This window comes from Dromiciops gliroides, chromosome 3 (genome assembly GCF_019393635.1).
Source record: "Dromiciops gliroides isolate mDroGli1 chromosome 3, mDroGli1.pri, whole genome shotgun sequence".
NCBI classification, from domain to species: domain Eukaryota; kingdom Metazoa; phylum Chordata; class Mammalia; order Microbiotheria; family Microbiotheriidae; genus Dromiciops; species Dromiciops gliroides.
The window spans coordinates 590,165,434-590,178,567 of record NC_057863.1 but is presented as its reverse complement, the minus strand read 5'-3'; positions in this window follow the sequence as shown (position 1 = coordinate 590,178,567).

The following is a 13,134-nucleotide window of genomic DNA, read 5'->3' as shown; positions in this document are numbered from 1 at the left end:
ATGGACCCCTCGCAGAATAACAGTTTTAAGTAATTGAAGGAAACACTCAGTTTCAGATAGAGATTAATGAAAACAAATATGTAATTTTTAGCTCATCCAAGTTCACGGCCCCCCAGAAATCCATCCACAGATACCTCAGGGGTCCATGAATGCCAGATTAAGAACCTCTGGACTAGGGGGCAGCTAGGTGGCACAGTGGATAGAACACCAGCCCTGGAGTCAGGAGTACCTGAGTTCAAATCCGGCCTCAGACACTTGATACTTACTAGCTGTGTGACCCTGGGCAAGTCGCTTAACCCCAATTGCCTCACTAAATAAATAAATAAATAAATAAAAAGAACCTCTGGACTAGGGGGCAGCTAGGTGGTGCAGTGGATAAAGCACTGGCCTTGGATTCAGGAGGACCTGAGTTCAAATCCAGCCTCAGACACTTGACACATAACTAGCTGTGTGACACTGGGAAAGTCACTTAACCCTCATTGCCCCGCAAAAAAAAAAAAAAAAAAAAGAACCTCTGGACTAGCCAACCTTTAAGGTCTGTATGGGCCAAATTCAGTATGGGGAGAGTTAATTGGGCAGCTCACCATAATATTGGGGTTCAGGAAATGATGGGAGACCTCTAGGTCCAGAGTTCCTCTCTTCCAAACTGCCTTTTCTTTAGTTATTTCTCCTAGACTGATAAGAAAGGAGATTAACAGCCTCTTTTCCACAAACAAATCAGGTTTTATTAATGGGAACAAAATTTACAACACAAGTGAAGTTAATAGGGTCAGGTACAATGAGAAAGGAAATAGAGAAACTCAACACCACCTGGAATCTGTATTTCCAAGGAGAATCAGCTGTGCAGTCTCTCCTGCTTCGGTCCAAAGGTCCACCACACACCAGCCTCTCCCTCTCTGTCTCCCTTTTCTTCCCCCTTCCTCCCAGAGTTCTCTCTTCCCCTTCCTGCCTCTCCCACAGGAAGGGAGATTCTTAGCCATGCTGAGTCTCCAATTAGTTCAACATACCCCCTGGGCTGTCTCCCTTATAATTTGGCCAGGCTCATGTGGACATAGGGGAACTCCTAGGTGGGGCTTAGGTACTTTAGTTGGATACTTTGACTCAATAAATGTTCTTTGTGTTATTCAGTCCCACCTAATATACATAACAAATCTGATCAGAGTTCCTTTTGTTTGTTCTAAAATCTCTTCAAGTACACACCCATCTTCTCTTAGGCTTTTCAAGATTACATCTTTTCAGTCAGACCATAATGAAGCAAAGATGGGGTCACAGAAACCCCAAATCACAATTAATTCCTTATTGGTCCATTCTACCTCAAATACCCTGTGAGTATGTCAGCACTCAACCTGGGTTCGAGTCTCAACTCTTATTTACTTTGTGTGGCCTTGCACAAGTCTCTTTTGCTCTCTGAGCCTTAGTTTACCCATTTGTAAAATGGGATAAATGGTATTTAGGGCTGCTGTAAGGTAAGTGTTAGAAACTTACTATACAATAGAAATGGGAGCCACTATTATAACGAGATCCCAGATCAAGAACCAAAAGGGACCCTGAGGTCAACCCAAGCCCCACCCCATCATTTCACAGAGGAGGGACCTGAGGATCAAAAGGGTAAAGGAACTTGGCCCAGGTCACACAGACAAGGATTCAAACCTGGGTGTTCTGACTCTGGAACACAGGCCAACCAAGCTCCGTGCAGAACGACCCCTTAGAGGAAACAGTGTTATAGAAAGCATAGTCCCTGAGCTCTCCTGAGTCTGTTGCTCTGGAGACGTGCACAATGTGTCCACGTATGAAAACAACAAACAGTCCAAGGCTGAAATGTGAACGAATGCTACATTTCACGGCCCAGGGGAGCTCTAAGTGATACAGGAGTTCAAACAAGAGATGCTGGTTGGGGCTTTCTGGAAGACATGGCACTTGAGCTGTACCTTGAAGATAGAGTAGCATTTGGAGAGGGGTCCAGAATCATGGAATCTTAGAGTCAGGAAGGATCCCAGAAATTATCTAGTCCAGTAACTCCCAACTCCTATTTTGTAGAAAAGGAAACTGAGGCCTAAAGAGATTTACATAGAGGGCAGCTAGATGGCGCAGTGGATAAAGCACCAGCCCTGGAGTCAGGAGTACCTGAGTTCAAATCCAGCCTCAGACACTTGACACTTACTAGCTGTGTGACCCTGGGCAAGTCACTTAACCCTTATTGCCCAACAAAACAAAAAACAAAAACCCAAACAGAGATTCGCATAGCTAGTGGCAGAACAGGGACTTGTACACCGTGCTGTCATGGATGGCATCCAGCATTTTCTGCAGACACTATCCCAGATTGGAACGGGATTAAGTGGGGAAGAGGTGGGTTCACAGGCTCATACAGACTCACCAAGAACATATGGGGGCTAAGCACAGGTTATCCCTATAAAAGTTACCTCTGAACCCTGTGCTCAGGAAGAACATCTGTGGACACTCTCCTCCCAAAACATCAGAGAAGCCACAAGGGGCTTAATTATTCATTAATGAAGGAAGGAATAGACTCAGGAATTTGGGGCTTGGAAAGAAATCATTTCCCATGGCTTCAAGTGATGCACTCTGTCCAAATGATTTCTTGATTAGCAGCTCCAGCCCCAATATCCTCCCTGAATTCCAACCTCAAGATAGAATGGTAGAACAAAGAGCACTAGATTTGGAATCAGAAGACATGCATTCAAATCTGTCATTCAGTCAATAAGTATTTATTAAATAAATGTTTACTATGTGCCAGGCACTGTGCTAAAGTGCTAGGGATTGCTTCCCCCCACCAAAAAAAGGCAAGGGGGCAGCTAGGTAGCACAGTGGATAAAGCACTGGCCCTGGATTTCAGGGGAACCTGAGTTCAAATCCAGCCTCAGACACTTGACACTAACTAGCTATGTGACCCTGGGCAAGTCACTTAATCCCCATTGCCTGTGCCCCAACACCCCCCAAAAAAAAGGCAAAAGAAAGTCTCTGCCCTCAAGGAACTTACAATATAATAGAATCCAAGTCACCCAGGGTGAGTCATTGAACTTTACCAGGCTTTGGTTTCTTCATCTGTACAATGAGGCCTTTAGATTAGGGGTCCCTAAGGCCCTTCCAGCTCTGAATTTATGATCCTATTACCTCTGACTGTGAATACGATTCAACCATATGCTGGATCTCCCCACTCAAATTCAACATGCCAGAACTAAAGTCATCCTCTTCCCCCACCCCATCTGCCTCTCCTCTAAACTCTTCTATTTCTATTGCTGCCTCCAGGTCTCCACCCCCATGTTTAAACCCCTGAAGTCTTCTTTGAGTGTTCCTCTATACCACATCCAATTAGCTGCCAAGTGCTACTCATTCTGCCTCCACTATATCTTTCCCATTTATCCATCCTCCACATTCCCATTGTCACCACCCGAGCTCAGGCCCCCAGCACCTCTTAACCTAAATTGTTTTAATAGCTTCTTTTTTGGGTGGGGAGGCAGGGCAATGAGGGTTAAGTGACTTGCCCAGGGTCACACAGCTAGTAAATGTCAAGTGTCTGAGGCCAGATTTGAACTCAGGTCCTCCTGAATCCAGGGCTGGTGCCTTATCCACTGTGCTACCTAGCTGCCCCCAATAGCTTCTTAATTGACCTCTCTACCTTCAGTCTGGGGGCAACCAGGTGTAGCTGGGTGGATAGAGTGCTGGGGCCTGGAGTCAGGAAGACATCTTCCTGAGTTCAAATCTGGCCTCAGACACTTACTAGCTGTGTAACCCTGGGCAAGTTACATAACCCTGTTTGCCTCAGTTCCTCATCTGTAAAATGAGCTGGAGAAGGAAATGGCAAGCCACCATCTTTGCCAAGAAAACCCCAAACGGGGTCATGAAGAGTCGGGCATGACTGAAACAACTGAATCATAACAACAACCTGCAGTCTGTTCCTTCTGCAATCTATTCCTCTATTTAGTTAACTAAATAGTCTTCCTAATACACTGGTCAGACACTATCACTACCCTATTACAAAAACCTCCACTAGTTCCCTATTGTCTCTAGAATAAAATGCAAAATCCCTTAACCTAACATTCAAGGCCCATCACAACCTGACACCCATTTACCTTTCTAGTATTAGTCTACTTTAAACCACCCTCCAGGCCAATCAGAATATTCTTTTTTTGTTGTTTTGTTTTGGTTTTGTTTTTTGGTGAGGCAATTGGGGTTAAGTGACTTGCCCAGGGTCACACTGCTAGTAAATGTCAAGTGTCTGAGGCTAGATTTGAACTCAGGTCCTCCCGAATCCAGGGCAGGTGCTCTATCCAGTGTGCCACCTAGCTGCCCCCCAACCGGAATACTCTGAAAACATTCTGAAGGATGGTTCTGGATCCTGTCTTCACTCTATGCATTCAGAGTCCATTCCCTGTTCCTAGAATGCATTCCTTCCTCATCCCTACCTATCGATATTTCTCTTCCTTCAAGACTCAGCCAAGATACCATCTTCTCCATGAAGCCTCCCCAAATCTTCCCAGGTTAAAGTTTTCCAGATTTTCCTAGAGACCAAGGAAAAGCTAAGATATCAGGGTGAGAGGAAACAATATAGTGAGCCCTTGTCCACAGACTTTTCCTAACATATCTAAAAATGCACCAGATCGAATCCTGATGTGGAAGCACAGGAAGTTGGTCGTCCAGCCCAGTTTGTTATAGGGAGACAAACAAGGAGGTCTTTGGACTAGAGATGGGTAGAGCCAGGAATACACTGCTTGGAGTGTTCCATGTAAGTGGCTGTGCACAAGGGAAGGAGGTCTCAGAACCATGCAGGGAACCCCCAGACCCATACCAGGGCACCACCAGATACCCACAAGGGCACTACAATGGGGACATGTACCAACTGGCCACTATCCAGTCCCAGGTCACAGATCCAGGGCGGAATGAGGAGACCCACATAGGCAAATCAATGACTTCCCTAGTAAGGACACACCGGGTGATATACAAAAAGAAGAATAAGTTCAGAAGCCAGCAGCAGCTTACAGAATGGCTCATACATCAGGTGCAAAGCAGAATTCAGCATTTAGCCTAGCCTACAGAGGAATAACCAGAAAAAAAACCTAACCAAAGGGGAGCCTACAATTCTGCCATTCTGAACCAACCAGACTTTCCAGTTGGCTGATCAGAGTAGAATCCTACAGCATTTACTCTTGCTCAGGACCAAATCCAGGTCAGGAAATTACAGAGCTCAGACCAGCAGGGCAACAATCAGACTTTGCCCTACATTGGATCCCTTTGAGAACTCTGACAGCTTGCAAGTCCCCGGCCTATTCCTAAGATTCTGGAATGACATAACACTCAAAACCCCAAGAAAGCAGCAACAGAACCAGCCCAGACCTTCCTCCTGAAGTGCCACAGGATCCAACCCTAACATCAAGACTAATACCAAGTCAGAAAGTTGTTTGGAAGAATGAGCAAACAAAAAAAAAAGAATCCCACCACAATGAGAATGGTGAAAATGTGCTATTATGGTGGCAGGGACACTCAAGACACAAGCATAAAAGAAGAGAATGACTCCAAAACATCTATGTAAGCCTTGCCTCAGAGGAAAACACAGCTTGGTTACAAACTCAACTAGAATTCCTGGGAGAGATGAAGCAAGGGTCTAAAAAAATATTTTTTAAAAAAATGTCCTATAAATAGAATGAGCACTTGAGGAAAAAATGGAAAAGAAACAAAAGCTATGGAAGAAAGAATAGGAAAGGTAACTAAAAGCTTGGCGCAAAAGGCACAAAACCTTGCCCAAGCATCAAACTCTCTGAAAAATTTAAATGGATGAATTAGAAGCCAATGACAAGAAATCTTATAAACAAAGTCCAAAGATTGGAAAAAAATAGAAGAAAATGTAGAGTACCTTATAGCAAAAACAACTGACCTAGAAAACAGATCAAGGAGAAAAAAATTAAGAATCATTGGATTAGGGGGCATCCAGGTGGTGCAGTGGATAAAACACTGGCCTTGGATTCAGGAGGACCTGAGTTCAAATCCAGCCTGAGACACTTGACACTTACTAGCTGTGTGACCTTGGGCAAGTCACTTAACCCTCATTGCCCTGCCCCCCCACAAAAAAAAAGAATCATTGGATTATCTGAATATCATGACACACAAAAAAAAGGACCTAGACATCCTATTTCAAGAAATCTTAAACAAAAACTGCCCAGATCTCTTGGGGGGAGGGGGGCAGGGAAGAATCCACTAGTCTCCTGAAAAAACCCCAAAATGAAAACTCCCAGAAACATTATAGCCAAAATCCAGAGTTTCCAGGTCAAAGAAAAAAATACTGCAGAAAAAAAGAATTCAAGTATCCAAGGAGCCAGAGTCATAATGACATATGATTTAGCAGCATTTACAAAGGAGCAGAGAACTTGGAATACAATATTCCATAAGGCAAAGAATATGGGCTTATAGTCAAAAAAACTTACCAAGAAAAACTGAGTATAATGGCAGGGGAGGGGGCAATGCAAGGAGAAATGGATTTTTTTTTTTGGCTTGTTTGTGCAGGGCAATGAGGCAATGAATGACTTGCCCAGGGTCACACAGCTAGTACGTGTCAAGTGTCTGAGGTCAGATTTGAATTCTGGTCCTCCTGAATCCAGGTCTGGTGTTTTATCCACTGCACCACCTAGCTGCCCCGGAGAAATGGATTTTTAATGAAACTGAGAACTTCCAAGTATTCCTAATGAAAAAGACCAGAGGATGTGTAGAAACTCTGAAGTGCAAAGGAGTGAAGAGAAAGGTAAATGTGAATGAACAATGGTAAAGGACTAAACAAGAGTAAACTACTTATATTCAAATATGGAGAGATGATACATGTGTCCCTCTTGATCCCTATCATCATCAGGGTTCACAGAGGGAGGCCCATTAGACAAAACTTGGAAGTGATTCTTATATATCTTGATGATCTTAAGGGAAAAAATGGAAAGAGAGTGGAAGAGAAATACACTGGGGGAAAAGAGAAAGAAAGATATGGGGAAATTATTTCACACAATTAAGGTACACAAGTAGACATTTATACAAACAAGGTAGGGGTAGTAAGTAACACTCGAACCTCACCCTAATCTGAATTAGTCAAAAAAAAAAAAAGGATTTCATACACACACATACACACAGAGTTGGGTATGGAAATACATTTCACTCAACAGTGAAATAAGAGGGAAAGAGAAGGAAGGAGTGGAAATTAGAGAAAAAGTAGATTAAGGAAGAGATTAATCCTAAACAAAACAAATTCTAAGGAGGTACAAAAATATTTGTAGCTCTTTTTTGATGTGGCAAAGAATGGGGATCTGAGAGGGTATCTATAAATTGGGAATGAATGAACAAGTTATGTTATATAAATGTGATGGAATACTATTGTGCTGAGCAGAATGACCAAACAGGATTCCAGAAGACTAATGATGAAACATGTCATGGGAGAAATAGGTAGTGTGGGGGTCCTTAGGTATTCCTCTTTAAAGAATTACACCTACCAAAAAAAAAAAAAACCCTCCAATAAAGAATTACACCCTCTGGCACACAATCCAATTAGAATTAGTCTTTTATTTAGGCACTTAGAGAAAGTGACCAAGAGAGAAGTCTAAACTTCCTTCAATGTGAGGAGATATCTTAGAAATATAATGCTAGTACAACAGAAGAAAGGCCAAAGCTTTTATAGAGAACAGATGATAGGAGGACAGATGGGCTGACTATGGAAAGTTTCCTTTGGGGGTGGGGAAAGCTTGAATGAGGGGTGGTGGTCCAGACTTCTGGAATTATCTCTGTCCCCTGCCACTGATCAGGCAGCAGCCATGCCTAATGGGCTCATCTCCCTTACTTCTCAAGTGTGTCCATCTTTTGTCCTTTAGCTTATCAAGAAGAGTTACCCCAGGGGGCGGCTAGGTGGCACAGTGGATAAAGCACCAGCCCTGGATTCAGGAGTACCTGAGTTCAAATCCAGCCTCAGACACTTGACACTTACTAGCTGTGTGACCCTGGGCAAGTCACTTAACCCCCATTGCCCCGCAAAAAAAAAAAAAAGAGTTACCCCAGACCTGATGTGGGATGGAATTAGGAGTCAAATTGATGTGGGATGGAATTTGGGGTCAAATTGATTGTGAGTCATCCCAAAAGAATTACAAGACTCAGTGACTCAGTTTCCCAAGATTTATTGCAATACTGTGGGTGACCACAGGGAGAGAACCAGAATATTAGAAAGGTATCTCTCGAATAGTGAAAGAAAAGACAGTTATATTTATAGTATGGATAATTGATTATCAGTCTCATTAAAATAATCTCCACCTTTGGGAGGTACAGGGGAGGGCCTGTCCTTCTCATTATAATATTCTCCACCTTGAGGTGTTTCAGGGGAGGGCTTATCCTAATTTGGAGTCCCTGGGGTCCTAAACCAACCCCTGAGGCAGGCATCTTTTTCAGTGGAGGTGTGTTTTGGGGGTTTACATGTCATAAGGTGAATCTGGGGACAAATTTGGCCTTTTCTGCCCATGTCTCTTTCTGGTTCCCATGACTAGTTTCAAAATATCTCCATTTTTCATTAGAATTTCTATAGTATTGTCTTTTCCTTTATTATTATTTTGACCTGACCCATTTTGGTCCGTTATGGATGCTGATCACTGTGGGTACGAGAACCTAGCATCCATTAACTGGGGTCTAACTCCCTTTGGGAGCTAATATCTGAATTAGAGCTTGGATCTTAGGTTTTTCTATTAACCCTTTTTTTTCACCTCCTACATGAAAATTGCCTTTTTGCCTCCTACATCAGACCCATGTCCCTTAGTTTAGCTTCTCAAGGAGAGTTACCCCAGACCCATATCACTACCCACTTCCTGATAGAGAAGTAAAGGACTCAGAATGCAGAATGAAACAAATACATTCTAGAAAATCACCATTGTTTGTCTTTGTAGTGGGACCCCAAGAAATTCAAAAGATTCCAGCCCCCTAGGCCAAGGGAAAAGCAGCTCTGTCTCCTACCTCAGGAATAAGGTGTGGCCAAGCATGACCCTGGTACGCTGATAAGCAATATCAAGGTCTAAAAGAGGATATTTGAGATATAGATGGATGTGAGGGCAGCTAGGTGGGACAGTGGATAAAGCACCGGCCCTAGATTCAGGAGTACCTGAGTTCAAATCCAACCTAAACACTAGATACTTACTAGCTGTGTGACCCGGGGCAAGTCACTTAACCCCAATTGCTTCACTAAAAAAAAAAAAAAGATATGGAAAATGAGAAATTTTGTTTTCCTTGACTATACATGTTTGTAACAAGGGAGAAATATTCATAGATGATTTTGTATGTCTAAGGTACTTTTCCCTTTGTATGAGGATATTTTATTTGTGGAAAGGAACAGAAAAGAACATTTTGTGTGAAACAGAGAAAAGTCATTTGAAGGTAATTTGAAGAAACAAAGAAATACTGAAGACCTGAGAGAAAACAACCCCTCAGATGAATGTACGTGGAGGATCTATTTGAAAGCAGCTCTGGGCCAAAAGTATTAATGGCCAAGATGGCTGTTGCAGCATGGTCTCCCAACTGCTAATCTGAATGCCATTGTTTTCCGGACTTTGTAGTTTATTTTGGGGAATTAAATTGTCAACCTGAAATTTTAATGAAAATGGTCAATACAACAAGATAAAGGTCTTAAATTGGGCTGGAGGAGTTCATGGTAGCACACAGCAAGTAGGGGGGAATAGGCAGAGAGAATGGCTAGGTTGCTGATGGGAGGGGTTAGGTATCTCACAGTTTCACCAGATAATTTGTTGCTGCTGCTGCGGTAGTAGTAGATAATTTGTTTTGTAGACGGCTCAAAAAGTCCATAAAGAAAGCTTGGGAATCTGGGGAGGGGAGAATTTGCAAAATAATCAGAGGCCAGAATGACAATGTCTGGTCGTCCCTAGGCAATTCATGGACTTGGGAACTGATATGGGGTTTGGCCATATCAAGGAATTTGGGACTATTAAAGTTTAAACTGGCCTACTAGCTACTAGTGTGGCTGCTGCCTGATCAGTGGCAGGGGACAGAGATCACTCCAGAAGTCAGGACTACTGATGTAGGAGGTGAAAAGGGGGTTAATAGAAAAACCTAAGACCCAAGCTTATTATATTAGCTCTAAAAGGGATTCAGACCCTAGTTAATGGATAACTTAGAAGTCAGGATGCTAGGTTCTGGTACCCACAGTAATCAGTACCCATAACGGGAACAGAGGGAGCTGGGCCATGAAGATCTTAAATAAAATGACAGGGTATAGAAATTCTAATGAAAAATGGGAAACTAGCCGTGGGAAACAGAGAGACATGCGCAGAAAAAGCCAAATTTGTCCCCAGATTCACCTTATGATGTGTAAACCCGTTTAGGATCCCAAGAACTCCAAATTAGGATAAGCCCTCCCTTGTACCTCCCAAAGGTGGAGATTATTATAATGAGATTGATAATCAGTTTATCCATACTATAAATATAACTGTCTTTTCTTTCACTATTCGAGAGATACCTTTCCACTATTCTGGTTCTCTCCCTGTGATCACTCCCAATATTGCAATAAAACTTGGGAAACTGAGTCACTGAGTCTTGTAATCCTTTTGGGATCACTCACAATAAATTTGACCCCAAATTCTGCCCTCATCACTACCACCCCTCACTCAAGCTTTCCATAATCATATGGTCACCCCATCCATCCATCCACCCACCATTCGTCCTCTACAGTAGCTTTTGCCTTTCTTCTGTTCCAGGAGATAGGTATTTCAGAGAATCAAGTCTCTGAACCGTCTCCCCTTGGTTCCTTTCTCTAGCACCTAAATAAAAGACAATTTTATTCTAATTGGATTTTTGTACGAGAAGGTGTAATTCTTTAAAGAGGAATACCTAAGGACCCCCACTACCTATTTCCCTGTGACATTAACCCTTGGAAAAAGGATGATTCTGTGCTTTCTTCTGTCCTGCCCTGTCCTGCCCTGTCCTGCCCTGCTCTTCCTTGTTTTATCTGTCAATCTCTATCAACTCTTCTGCTTCAAACCAGTACTATCTGGGTTGAAGTAACTCATCTTTAGCTTCTTTTGTTGTTGTTTGTCCTTCATTCTCAAAGAGGACCATGACATCAGGGTGATGTCATGACTTGCACTGTGTAAAAGCTAAAACACAGACATGAGGATAAGTAGAGGCAGAGACAGAGAAGAAGAGATGAAATAAGACTTGAGACAACTTAAAGCTTGAACTGACCCCCTCTCTAAGTTGAAAATGAGGGAGACGGGCTTTACTTCTGCGAGCTATGTAAAAAAAAAAATTTTGTTGCTCACAGATGTTCAGAGAAAGCAAAGTCCACTGATGTCCTAAAAGCTGGTCAGATGCCTAAAATACATCATCTATAGTCTGACAACTGACTACAGTCAGGAAGTCTCTGCTGCTGCTCTTCTAGTTGATCTGACTGGGTGGCAGTTCTGATGTTGGGAGAGGATTAGAGGAAAGCAGAACCCTCTGTGGTTTGAAGAGCTGCCTGGACTTGTCTACAAATGGAGAGAGGGGAAGAGTAGTTCTTGACCTTTTTTATGTCTTGGACCCCTTTATTAGTCTGGTGAAGACTGTGGACCTCTTCTCAGAATACTGTTTAGTTTTTAATCCATAACTGAGAGAAATGCTAAATTTCAGTGAGAGGTTACTAAAACTAAAGATGTCATCTTTTCCCATCCAAGTTCAAGAGCCCTCTGAAATCTAACCAAGAACCTCTTGGGAGTTTCTTACCCTGATGTTAAAAACCCCTGCCTTATAAGTTTAACTATATTGTTCTCTACAAACTCTCTGGAGCAGGTACATAGCTCTGTGGATAGAGCCCCCTGGCCTGGAGTCAGGAAGGTTTGAGTTCAAATCCAGCCTCAGATCCATCTGTGTGACCCTGGACAAGTCACTTAACCTTATTTACCTCAGTTTCCTCATCTGTAAAATGAGCTGGAGAAGGAAATAGCAAACCACTCCAGTAGCTTTGCCATGAAAACCCCAAAAAGGGATCACAAAGACACAACTGAGCAACTCCCCTCTCTGGATGAAGAGAGAGAAACATCTCATACTCAAGAAAGCAGATTTGCATAGCTCTACAGATTTCAGGAACAGCTTGTCATTAAAAGAGTGTTACACTACTGTTTTGGTTTGGGGTTTTTGTTTTTTAAATTTAATACTGCTTCAGTGATGAGAGTAATAAAGAAGTGCCTTGTCCAGAAAGAGAATGGAAAGGCTCAGAAGAGGAATGACCCCACCTAGCCTGTGACTTGTGACTCAGAATATTCCCTAAGGGACATCAAGGCCTGCAGCTCAGTTGTGAGTTTCCTCGGACACATGGTTTTCTAAGCTATGACTTGGGTAAGACATGGTGATATAGGACAGTAGCTGGGAAGAGTGGCAAAACCACGAATCTGAGAAGCAACATGGGAAAGAATGAATTGGGGGTAGTTGAAAATGAAGTCAGAGAAGGGAGACGGAACCAATTAAATATGAACTACTCAACCACAGAGACTGTTTCCAAGGGATTAGGGGATTGTTTGAGATATGAGTTAACACAGGTAATGAGTGCACTTATAAACCTTAAAGCACTATATAACCCCCACAGTCTAGGGAAGGGCCAGACATATAGTAAATATTTAAAAGAGGTTTGTTCTTCATTCTGGAGCCCAATTTGTTCACTATTCAACATATACCACAAGGAGGTCGATACAATAAAGATTTTATTCCAAAAATATACATTGCAGCACTTTTTGTAGTAGGAAAGAAATGGAAACAAAGTATATGTCTGTCAGGGAAATGAATGGCTAAATAAGGTGTAGTACATGTATGTAGTGGAATATTACTGTGCTCTATGAAACAAATGTTGAATACAGAGAAGAAAATGGTGGTGGTGGTATGATGATGATGACGGCGGCGGCGGCGGCTAGTATTTATATAGCGCTTCAGGGTTTGCTTTTGGATAATGAAAGGGGTCAAAGAGCAGGGTCGGACTGGAAGACAACTGGAGAACGATCCGAGCCCGCTGCTTGACACTTGAAAGGAAGCCCTAGAAGTTGCATCGATGCACTCGACCATCCTCTATACTCCCGCCCCGCAGCCGCACTCGATTGGCTGAGCCTGAGCCAAGATGGCCGCTCCCATGTGAGT